General features: G+C 43.1%; 2 protein-coding genes across 6 annotated transcripts in view; both read right to left on the bottom strand.

Moving 5' to 3' along the window:
* Window positions 1-12,755, bottom strand: part of LOC144822715 (ADP-ribosylhydrolase ARH1-like) — a 538,572-nt gene that overhangs the window by 64,897 nt on the left and 460,920 nt on the right. The window lies entirely within an intron of this gene.
* LOC144822716 (ADP-ribosylhydrolase ARH1-like) overlaps window positions 1-12,755 on the bottom strand; it is a 506,468-nt gene that overhangs the window by 389,279 nt on the left and 104,434 nt on the right. The gene's annotated exons all lie outside the window — the stretch shown is intronic.

Here is a 12,755-nt window from a genome sequence, read left to right as displayed (position 1 = left end):
AAAGTACATAGGCAAAAAATGTTATGGTGCTGATAGGAGAGGGGATAAGCCCTATAACCCCTCAATTTTGTGTGGGAGGATCCCTCATAATTACAAATTTCGACCAAAAGTTAGGCACACATAAGAGTAATCAAACAGTATGTATAGGACTACAACATCTTAAAAATAATAGAAACAACGGTAGAGGGATGTGGAATTCCTAGAGCCAGATGCCCAGGACATATTTTTTGGGGTCAAGGGCAACAAGTTTTCATGTGTATTTTGTCCTTGGGACAAGTAGGCCCAACCCCCTGCAGCAGAAATCCTTTGGCTGCCAGTTTGCAGTACCACATTATAGATCAGAGAAGGGCACCGTCTGCAGTTTAGGTAATAGTGTTGTCCATATGCTAATGCTGTTCAAACTTGTATTTATGGTTCATTATTTGAGAGCCTTTATTATTAGGGTGAGTGCTCTAATTAATGTTGTAAGCTCTGACTGCATTACTGACAGTGGTTCCAGTATTAAAATGTGTACATGGATGTTCAAAGTTTAGCAATATGAGGCTATTAATGTGCTCCCAGAATGCCCTCTGATTTGATGCAAATTTTGGCAGAAGCTTGAAAGCAAGATTGATGATTCTTTGTTTTCAAAATAAAATGTTCATAAAAAAATGAAAGCAGAAAAAAACATTTCTCTAAACCACTGTAAAATTGAAGGTACAATTTCTATGCAGCATAATTTAGTAACGTGCTGATGCATGCTAGTATTTCCAAAAAATATTCATAATGGAAAATCAGTGTAACGAGTTTCAATAAGACTAGAGGAAACAAAAATAAACAAGCATTGGCATAGCCAGTAGGTCTGAAATTGGTGGTTAGCTTTTTAGTTTTGTCAATGTGTGACTCGTTTTGGCATGGTTTTTGTAAAACCTCACTGATGTAGGAGCTGCCTGGCCCTCACCATTATAACAAGCATTGGCAAAAGCAAAAGTTGTTTTTGGTCTCAAAAAGCACACAGCCACAGTAGTTACGGGCACTGAACAAAACTACTTTGTGTGCTGATATGCTCCTTGTGAAAGAGCAGAATGCTGTTACTCACAGACGATACAGTGAGAGACAGTATTTTAATAAACTCAAAAAGTCACGGTCAATGCCAGACCAAATTAGGGGCCCAAATATTGAAGAAAGTCTCCAAAGTGGAACTCTGGTATATGTCCTTGAATTAAGTGCAGCTATACGGCTTTCGTGAATTCCCAAGAATTTACAGAAATAGGACAAGAAATAGTACTCCTAAAAAATATTTGTGAACTGCATTTTAGCATGAGCAAAAGTTGCATATGTAGATTTGCTCATGCGAAAATCTGAGTGTTTGCATGTTCACTTTCCCTCCAACCACTTTTTTCCCCAACTCTGGAAGAAGGTTTACGTCTGCCGTTGTCAGGAGTAACCTGCCAACGTTTCTCAGTATGAGAACAGGTTAGAAAAGAGTTGTTGAAAACCCTTAAAACATCTAAGTTAGTAGGTTTGTACAGACTCAAAAGGAATTCTAACCCTGGAACTATTGCTTACCATTTCCTTTCAGCCCTAGTATGTAGATCTGTGGAAAGGTGGCAATATAAGGGGATTGCAAGTATTCAAACACTACTATGGTATGAGCCCTGGCATAATCAGAGAGGCTATATCAGAGTTCCTATATAATGAGATTACTGCCATAATTTATCGCCGCAGTACATGGCACCAAAGGGACAAGTAGATTTTGTTACAGGACAAGTAGATTTATGAAGTAAACTGCCCCATGGACAAGTAGATCCTTTATTAAATTACACACTCCTGCCATATTCATGTAGGTAGGGTGTTGCTTTGTCTTTAATTCAGTTTTCATTGAGCCAAAACAGAAACCAGTCGACACTTGTTTCGTCGAATGTGGAAAATAATTCCGCAACTTCCTCAGGGCTGGGAAGGATACAAAGGATATGTATGATACACATTTCTTTGAGGGTATACATGAGAAGGGTGAAACATGTATAGTTTTTAGTGACATCAAACTGCTGCCAGTGGAAAACCTAATCACCATGAGATTGTGAAACAAAAATACATATTCTCAAAATTGCAGTATGGCTAATGAGTGTGTTTGTCTAAAATAACAGACCCTCAAAAGTGACTTTCTAAAAGTGCCTAAGCAATTTAATTCCTAACTTTTTAACTTCTATTAAAGACAAGAAAGTAAAAAACAAAAAAGGTTTCTTTTTTTTTAAGATTTGAAAGGTACAAGACGCTAAATAAAGGAACCCGGGAGAAAATACTATCTACCTGTATGATGGAGTAAGAGTCTTTGTAGTCTTAGTAGTCGGGAATGTAAACACAAAGAGAAAAGAGGGGAAAAAAAGGAACCATAAGAATAATGGCTCCTGGTGATTTGTAACAATAAGCAAAAGTGTAGTGTTACCAAGAAAACTGGGGAGAGAGAGAATAGAGTGATTACCGCTCTGCTGGTGATAATTCTAACCCGAAACATGAAGTACCGGTAAAGCGGATATCTAAATATGTTTTTGGACAGCGCCTTGTATATTTGATACTTGAAAGAACTACATGTGTCTGTATACTCAATGAATTGTCAAACAAATGTATAATATAACCAGTCACAACTCCGATGTGCTGTTTTTCACAAATATTCTCACTAGCAGGGACATTGATATCCCACAATGGTTGCTCCCTATTCACACACTTTGAAGCACACACATTTAGATACTGATCATGTGTAAATATGTTTTTCCCTTCTCGGTTTCTATATGCTGTTTGATAGCACTACACGTGTGTAGTGGTAACTATTGGAAAGGATTATGAAACGGATAACTAGTTGGAACTCATGCATGTGGCACGCGCATGGGTATACATATGTGCGGTTTTATATTCCCACACTCGTAAAGTATGACTTAATCACTTTATCTCTCCTTTTTTGTCTCTCTTCCTCCGTTTTCCCTTTTCCCCTCCTTGTCTATTTTGTTTCACTAGGGAAAGATTTGTTGCGTTTTTTGTTATTTTGGCCCTTCAAGCTGTAAAAATTAAAAAAATCTGGATAATAATAAAGTTACCCCTCTAGGCCTTTGGCCTGCCTGATAGTGCTAATACACTTCCGTTTTCACATTCACGAGATTTACAAGGTCACAACTCTAGTTTCCTCACATGTCCATTCCCGGAATACAGTGATCGCCGTGAGGAGCTCTAGCGCACACGCTTTAGGTAAGACCATGACTGAACCCCTTTTAATTCTCAAACTTAATGATTTATCGTTGGATTCTGATGTATGATCTGTTTTCAGATCTCACACTGAAAAATGATTGCCCCAATATACGGATTTCCCTCACGGCTCCCTCAATTCTGAAATAACCAATACCACGGTAATTCTTTGATACGTGTTACACTGATAGTCACTCTAATAATATATCGCGATTAAGAGGGTAACTTTTCCCGCACTCTGTCATTTTTGGACACAGGTCTCTTGACATTTTTTTCCAGCACTCCACGACTTCGTTTGGGCAGTCGGGTGAATAATATCACCGGCGTCTTCTTTTAACATATCGCAAGTCGAGGCTACCTGCCTCCTCTTGATGCCCCTAGTATTGTCCCACCATATATTGCATGTAGAGTTTAATTATTTCCTTATTTTATATTCATCCTCAGGCGTTCTTAGAAAGATTAGCCCAGCCGAGTTGGAATTCAAAACACGTAATTTTTAATTGTTTGCAGTTTTATATAGCCCGAAGATATTGGAGTGCTTCATTTGAGAACACATTCATTTTGGTTTTAGGCACTGGGAGATTAAATTATTTGCTCAGAATCACAGGATGTTGACTCGACGTTCAAGATTGATGCCCAAATTCGAGCCTGGTTTCCCAGTTAACACCATAACACCACATTCTCTCCCCTAAGTGCAACAAATAATGACGTGATCAACTGGATGAGAAAATCATAAAAATAGAAATATTTCAAAAAGTGCTTTGTTGCTATTTCAGAACTCAGAACATGTGTTCTCATTTGGACTTTTTGAGAGTGCTAACCATCATTTTTAAGAAAAAAGATACCCTCATTTTGATTAGTTTACAGTTTTGATTCCATCAAGGTAACTTCAGGTATACCACACTTTTGTAATAAATACAGAATGTTATTGATCTAGTTATTCATTAAAACACTAAGGGGAGGCAGAGGTTAGGAGCACAGACTTGGTAGACAGAAGACACGTAGGAGGGGGCAGAGGCAGCAAGTTGATAATGCTGGGCGGGGCAGGGCAACACAACAAACATGGAGGGCAGGGAAAATGGGGGCAGGGACATCAAACCACACCACTGAGGGCAGAAAGGAGAGGCAGTGGCAGTACAACCATACATGCCAACACACCCGATTCAGACCCAATTCAGGTATGAGACATGATTATTTTAAGCCCAAAAGTGCTTTATTTTAGCTGTCTCATGCCTAAAATCTCCTCTTTTTCAATGTTAGTCACTGGGGAAAATCAATTAACTCAATTTCTTTTCAAAATCTCCCTTTCCCAAGTTTGGATTGTTGGCATTTATGGAGCAATGGACCATGAAGGGCAGAAAGAATGGGGGAGGGACATGGGCTCAGACAACAGAGGGCAAGATGGAGGTGGCAGAGGCACCAAACTCACCTTACCGGGCAAGAACCTGTGGTTATGGCAGCACAATGCACAACACAGGCAAGCAGGAGAACAGTGCAGTACAATGGACAGTATTAGAGAGGACAGGCCATGTACACGGTCAACAGAGGGCTTCAGGGAAGGAGGCAAGTGCACACACTGACCATACAGGGCAGGCAGGAGGGCAGTTGCAGCATAGCAGACCATGGAGGACAGGAGGTAGGGGGCAGGGCACACCAAGAACCATAGAAGGCAGGGGGAAGGGGATAGGAGCCAGCACATGGACAATGGAGGGCAGGGAGCAGGGGGTCAGAGCGGGAGCAGCAAGTTGACCATATAGGACAGGCAGGATGGGCACTGAAAGGACAACACAGCAGGGAGGCAACAGTGAGCCTATAAGGGCATACATATGGACAGCAGAGGGAAGGTGGGAGGGGTCAGGGGCAGCAAGCTGACCACACAAGGCAGTGGCAGCATAAAAGACCATGCATGGCAGGCAGCGGGAGGGTTAGTGGCAGCACAACGGACATGGTGGGCAAGAGGGAAGGCGCAGGAGCATGTACAAAGAACCATGGAGGGCAGAAGGGAGAGTTAGGGGCTGGACACAAACAACAGAAGGCAGGGGAAGAGGGTAGGGCTTCTTAACAGACCACCAAGGGTGGGCAGAAGAAGTTGGAACAAAACAGTGCATAAAGGGCAGAAGGGAGCTAAAGCAAAATGGACCATGGAGGGCAGGAGGAGGGTATAGGGCAGGGAACCCAGACAATGGGCGGCAGGTTGGAGGGGGCAGGGACAAGAGGCGGCCATCATACCATGCTCAGGTCAGTGTGCGAAAGGGATTGAGAGACTCGTCTTGGTTATTGAGAGACTAGTTTTTAACAATATAATTTTTGTTTTCTGTTATTAGTTTTAAAATAATACTTAGCATGCACTGCCTTCATTTAAAAAAAAAAAAGAAAAAAGCCATCTTGCGTTCACAAACTGCCAGCATTAGACTCCGGGTAACGACCGCTCATCCAGGTACTTACCACAGATAAATGCTCATCTTGCACAGTGTTATTTTGCACAGAAACTAACCAGTTGCTAGGGCTACGCTTCCGGTCTGCCACGGCTTGTCTGTGCCGATTGAGCAGAGAAACGCAGCTCTGCCCCCAGAGGCCACGCCCCCCGGCAGCTCATGGGCCCAGTGGCAGGAACCTCAAATGGGATTTAAACTGATTGCCGATCCAGACGCGCAGCGGACTAAGGTGGGTGTGCGAAAGGAATTGAGAGACTAGTCTTGGTTATTGAGAGACTTGTTTTTAACACTGTAATTTTTGTTTTCTGTTATTAGTTTTAAAATAATACTTTGCATGCACTGCCTTCATTTAAAAAAGAAAAAAGAAAAAAGCCATCTTGCGTTCACAAACAGCCAGCATTAGACTCCAGGTAACGACCGCTCCTCCGGGTACTTACCACAGATAAATGCTCATCTTGCACAGCGTTATTTTGCACAGAAACTAACCAGTTGCTAGGGCTGCGTTTCTGGTCTGCCACAGCTTGTCTGTGCCGATTGAGCAGAGAAATGCAGCTCCGCCCCCAGAGGCCACGCCCCCCCCAGCAGCTCGTGGGCCCAGTGGCGGGAACCTCAAAGGGGATTTAAACTGTATGCCGATCCGGACACACGCACGGGCGCGCTGCTGGCGCGCCAAAGGCAAGCCCATCTGAGCGCGTCCGCGTCCAGAACTCGGCCAGGGCCAGAAATGCTGCCAGTAACAAACCATTCCCCCAGTACACCAGGACAGAACTGCTCGCACTAAACATACAGGCCGGAAACTGTAAAACCCCACCACTTATGGAGACCATCATAGGCCCCCTCACCTGTCTCACCTGCAAACGCACTAATAATCATGAGAGCAATACTAAAACTAAACATGCCACCCCTCCCAATGACAAGACCCACCCGAAACAGGTTCACTTCGGCCTGATTAATGCAAGATCTCTAGCAAAAAACGCTCTATACATCCAGGACTTGCTGACAGACCATAACTATGACTGCCTCTTCGTCACAGAAACATGTCTGACAGAATGCTCCAACCCAGATGTGATTCAACCCCTTCCCCATGGGTATACCATATCCAGAGTGGATAGAAAGGGATAAAAGGGAGGGGGAATAGCTTTCATCTATAAAGACCATCTGAAATGCACGGTCACCAATATCACCGAACTGAAGGATGCAGAAAGTCTCTGTTTTAATCTAAAAATAGACAACTGCACCTCGTTCGCAGTAGCTCTTGTATACAGGCCCCCAGGAGTAATGGGGACGTTTTTAGATACCCTGGGAGAAAGACTAAGCTCCCTTGTTGTACGATACTCCAATTTCACAATCCTAGGTGATTTTAATCTTCACCTGGAAGACGTTGACAATTCCCACACAAACATTTTTTTTTTAAATTATAAACACCCTAGGACTAACACAACAGATACAGGGACCCACACACCAGGCAGGACGTAACCTAGACGGGATATGCACAAATGCCACTGATCTAACGGCTGGCACTCCAACTACATTAACCTGGTCAGACCATAAATTAATCCCCTTCAAATTCGCCTATGCCAATGTTCAAACAAAAAATAATCCCAGCAAATCAGGCCCCACACGGAAATGGAATAGCATGCCCTCCAACCCCAATCTACAGAGCATGGCAGAAACCACTAAACCTACCCTTACTTGAGATCCAGAAATTACAATAATCTCTTCAATGGATGGATGCTAACATTAGTCAATACTCTAGCCCCGCTAAAGAAAACTGTTAGAAAAAAACAATCAGCACCCTAGTTCACCCCTCGTCTGAAAGCTTTGAAGGGACTCTACCGGCAAGCGGAAAAAAAATGGAGAAAAAACTACGAGGCAGAAGACATGAAACTCTATAAATCAGCACTCAGTGCATATAAACAACAAGTTAAAATGGAGAAAAAAACGCACTATGCTGATCTGATAAACAGGGCAGAGGACAACCAAAAACGTATTTTCAATATTGTGAAATCTTTCACTAACCCCACAACCCTAGAACAGGAAATCCCTCTTTCACAAGATTTATGCAATGATATTTCCGAGTTTTTCGACAAAAAAATCAAAGATCTAACTAGGAATTTTACAAACATATCTCCAAAGTCAAATAAAGCTCAAACAGTAAGAACAGAAAAGGACCTCACATGTTTTAAAGATCTAAACCTAGAACAGTCCAGAAAGGCCATCCTTTCCTGTAAGTCAGGTTCACCATTTGATCCATGAACACCAAAAAATCTGCACGCACTGGTGGACAAAATAAATCCTGTCATCAAGTTAATCATTAACGCCTCCTTTAGGTTAGCAAAAACTCCGGACATCTGGAAAATTGCTGCAGTAAAACCGCTCCAAAAAAAGAAGCTTCTCGACCCTACTACTTTATCAAACCTCAGACCCATCTCACTTCTGCCATGCCTCAGCAAAATTGCGGAGAAACTAGTGAATACCCAACTTAATGAATTCCTGCAAAAATCAAAACCCTGCATCCAACGCAATTTGGTTTCCGACCTGGTCACCCAACAGAATCAGTGCTGCTCCACACCACAGACACATGAAAGTTTGTCCCTGATCAAGGCAAGGAGGCAGTACTGATTCTGTTATCTCAAGTAATTATGACTTGTGCCCCAGAGTAACTTTAACTTGCAACCCCGGCATGCACAGTATTGTCAACAATGATGGCATAGCAAATGTGATTAGGATTATATAAATGTAGTCAATTAGTATTTTATGAGTGATTTAATATGAAAGGGTAAAAACAGAAGGATAGGATCCCCGATGCCAATTAAGGGTCAGGGAGGGAGCTGCATGCTCCCTCCCCTTAATATAGATGTTTGGCCCCAGGTGATGGGGTTCTCAGGTCTGAAGACCAACCCTATGCTGCGCATGCCAAAGGCTGTGCATGGTATGGGGATGGCAGCCTGCTGGGGTTTTAGCCACAGGGCGTGGGAACAGGCTCTATGGTCATCCCCCATCGGAACACAGACAAAGGCTGGGCGCAGCATGGGCTTGGCTGCCGTAGGGGAATCGGATCTAGTAACAAATGGGGTTGGCTCTAATCAGTAAGGCTGAGCCCAATTAACTGAATAATAAAAAGGAATGCAGTACTGGTACGTAATTCAAAGCAAATATTTCAAACCCAAATACAGACAACAGTTCAATATTCAGGGTTGCTATTTAAATAGCTGTTTATTAAAAAAAAATTTTTTTAGGAAATGCACGATTTTGAATTAGTGTTCAAGTTCAAAAACAAAACATATAACAACAAAGGACATCAGGACACCAAATAGTAAGGGTAAAACCTCATCCAAACTCACATTCGTTAGTCATCAGACATATCACATTCAAACCACTCGCATTCAAACATTCAAACTGGATACCTCACACAGCCTGGAGTGACAGTAAACCAGGTGGTAAAGTATATGGTCTGCTCGAGAATCTAAAGCATTCAATAGTGTTCTAAATAATGCACCATTGATAATTCAATTGAGTCGCAATAATTTTCATCATGATTTACAACAATAAGTTTATAGACACAAATCAAGGTGCGAAACAAATAAGCGCCAAGGTGTAATGAGCAGACCCAAAGGCCTACGCGTTTCGAATCCTTTAGAATACCAGGATTCTCATCAGGGCCAGGCGTCTCTGTAAAAGAGAAAAAACAATGTATCTAAAATCTAAAAAGTAACAACGAGCGCTACTACACCTAAGTGATACTCCAGGTTACCAGTCTTTTTATCCAGTGAACAAAGTTTCAAAGAGTGACCTCCTAGACAAGTGAGAAAAAAGAGAGAGAAAAAAAAGAACAAGAAAGTTTTTGTAAACAATGTGTCCTATATAAGCAAATGGCGTTAATGAACTGGGAGTTGAAAAAACAACCTAAAAGTCTGGTTACCTGAGTAACAATTTGCCGTGCCCTCAGCTCACTGGTACCTTTTACTTCAGCTCGCTGGAAAGGGGTGAAAAGGATCTAATGCAAAAAACATGAAAAAACGAATTATGGTGGACCGCCGGGGTAAAGACGAAGTATAAGGCCAGGGAACCCAGCGGGTTCTTACCGTGCAAGTCCTTGTATCGTAGCACGGGAGGTTGGTGAATCAAGGTCGGTTGCGCGTGGAAGGGTGAATCGGTCCCAGGCACCGAACTGGAAAGGGAAATTGTGACGGAGTATTAGCCAAGTTACTAATCTGAATCTGAATCAAAAATGAGTAGGGGCTGCGATTTCTGGGAGGACAAATACCTGCAATGCCGAAGAAGTGGCCGCGTCTTCAATTCCGAACCGCATCGGGAGCACTCAACGTTTAGCGCATGCGCGGGCTCTACCGATGTAGGGTAATGTAGTCCCAGGCGAGTCAGACGGTGAATGACGCCGTCGGAAGGCGGGATTACAAAATGGGAGTCCAACCCAAAGGCACCAGGGGGAGGCTGGGACTGGTAGTTTATAGGCGGGGAAGGTAAAAAACGGGAAAATGTTAGATAAAAAAATGGTTTGGAGCAGACGGGGGCGCTTGAATCAAGAAAGCATATAGCTCAGTGTAACGCAACAACAGCAACGTACGGTCCTGCTGCGTAGGGCTGAAAGATAAAGGGGACATTTTACAGATTACGGAGATCTAAAGTTTGTAAATCTCTGAAAGTTCATTGAGGCCTGACACAGCCGTGTCAAACTTGGCGATCAAAAGTGCCTCCCTTTTAGTTAATTTTAGATCCAGGTCACCTCCGCGTGCGTCCCTTTCAACTTTGGAAATGACTGTCCATTTGAGGTCGCTGATTTCATGTTTCAGTCTCGTCCAGTGGTTGACTAGTGGCGCCGTTTCCACTTTATTCTTAATTCGGGATTTATGCTGTGAAATTCGTTGGCGGATTTTCTGGTTGGTTTTACCAATATACAGGAGTCCGCATGGACATAAAATTCGATAGATAAAGTATTTGGACTTGCAGTTGCTGAATAAGTCATGTTTCCATGAAATACCATTGTGTTGAAAAGCACGATCATATTTATAATCGTGGAAAAAATTTCCCATACTTGGCTTGTTGAATTCAGTGTTTTAATGATCAGGTGAAAGGACTCCGTTATAGGAGTATTTGTTCAAAGCGAGACAGCCAACACGTACACTATGTACTTTTTATGTTTTAATCGTTAATCTACACTGCTCTATATGTTACATCCTGTATATACACCCACACAGCCCTGATGAAGCCCCAGGCCAGATGGCCTTGTAAGGGGGCAAAACATGTGTTGGCTGTCTCGCTTTTAACAAATACTCCTATAACGGAGTCCTTTCACCTGCTCATTAAAACACTGCATTCAACAAGCCAAGTCTGGGAATTTCTTCCACGATTATAAATCTTATTATTCATATTTGTCCTGACCTTCTGTGGATTCATTTTTCTCACCAGTGGGATGGGGGTTACCCACTATCAAGGACAAATTACAATAGTGCATTCTATTCAATAATACGACCAGTAAGGGACTGGGGCCATTCTACTCCCCCCGCTGAACTCTTGAAGCACAGCGTGGGGATTGCTGCTTGCAGTGAAGGTCGGTCACAGGGTCTGGCCATAGTCCTTACCCTGTTACTAACTCCTTTGGCTGTCCGCAGGAGTTGCCGCAGGCCCACTGACGACCCCAACGCTGCGTAGAGCTGAGCAGGGGTTGGCTCCACCTGTTGTAATAAAATACTACTTTCCGTAAAATAAAACCATAGAAATTCACTGAAAAAAACAAGGGTTAAAGTAACATTATAGTTAGATGAATATGTTACTGACGACATTAACATTTCAAACTCAAAAAACCAAAGAAATGTACCTGTTTTAGTTAGCAGTGAAACTATAATTTGCGCCACCATCTTGACTACCTATGACCTCACATATTACATCAATCAGGACATGTTCTATGACATCATTTATGGCATCACTGACGACATCATAAATTGCATCATCCAGGCTTCTTTTGTACACATTACCCTTCAAACTAGTATGCCATTAGGACCTTGAAAGTAAATATACCATATCACAGAATAATATAAAGCATCAGTAATGCCATCACAAATACAACACCCTTAGCTGTAGCAAGCATGTGTTACGTGCAACAGTGACCCTATAACATACTATTGTTCAATAGGTATCCAGCTGTTCAGAGAGAGCCATATTCCTCAGATACTCAATGTCTGTTTCAAAATGAATGCCCTACCACAGACATCTTTGATCTGTATAAAACCCCTCACAGTCACTGAACCTACATTGAGAAATTAAGTTGATACGAGTAGAAAAGTGGGTACTACAAACAGTGTTTACTCTATGGAGAGAGTTTACTTTGTACCACACTGTTTGCAAACAGTAATAATAATAATAATAATAGGGAGATTTATAGAGCGCCTGGTTACGCGCACCGGCGTGTCCCCGCGCTGTGACAAGTGGAAGCGACAGAATCAGGCGGCCAATAGCAGTGCAAGTCTAGCGGATAAGGAGATAGGTTTTAAGTTTCCCCCTGAATCTAGATTCAGATGGCTCCAGGCGCAGCTCCGACGGCAGTCCATTCCAGCTTCTGCCCCCCATCCGAGCCTTTCTTACTTTGGGGACTTTCAGTAGCCCAGCACCGGTGGAGCGCAGGGCACGAGATGGCTCATAGCGAGAAATCAGGTCCTGCAACGGTATCGGCGCCTTACCGTACAAGATGCGGTGGCATGTGCACAGTGCCTTATACTCGATCCTACTTCTCACTGGGAGCCAGTGAAGTGCCTGAAGCGCTTTCCCTGAGGCCGACCTTCTGGGTAATCTCAAGACCAGACGGGCCGCGGCATTCTGCAGTACCTGGAGACGACTGATGTTCTTTCCCGTCGCCCCCAGATATAGCAGATTACCGTAGTCCAGTCGCGCCGTTACCAGGGCATGCACCAGCGTCCTACGGGCCTCCGAAGGAAGCAAATCAAGGATATTCCTTAGGCTTTTTAGGACACTGAAGCATACCCCCACCACTCGGTTAATCTGGGGTCTGAATGTGAGGTCAGCATCAATCCATACACCAAGATTTTTGGCTTCTTGACACGGTGTAGGTGTCATCCCCAGACAGGATGG

Source organism: Lissotriton helveticus, chromosome 3_1, assembly GCF_964261635.1.
Source record: "Lissotriton helveticus chromosome 3_1, aLisHel1.1, whole genome shotgun sequence".
Taxonomy (NCBI): Eukaryota; Metazoa; Chordata; class Amphibia; order Caudata; family Salamandridae; genus Lissotriton; species Lissotriton helveticus.
This window is presented reverse-complemented; position numbering and strand designations above follow the sequence as displayed.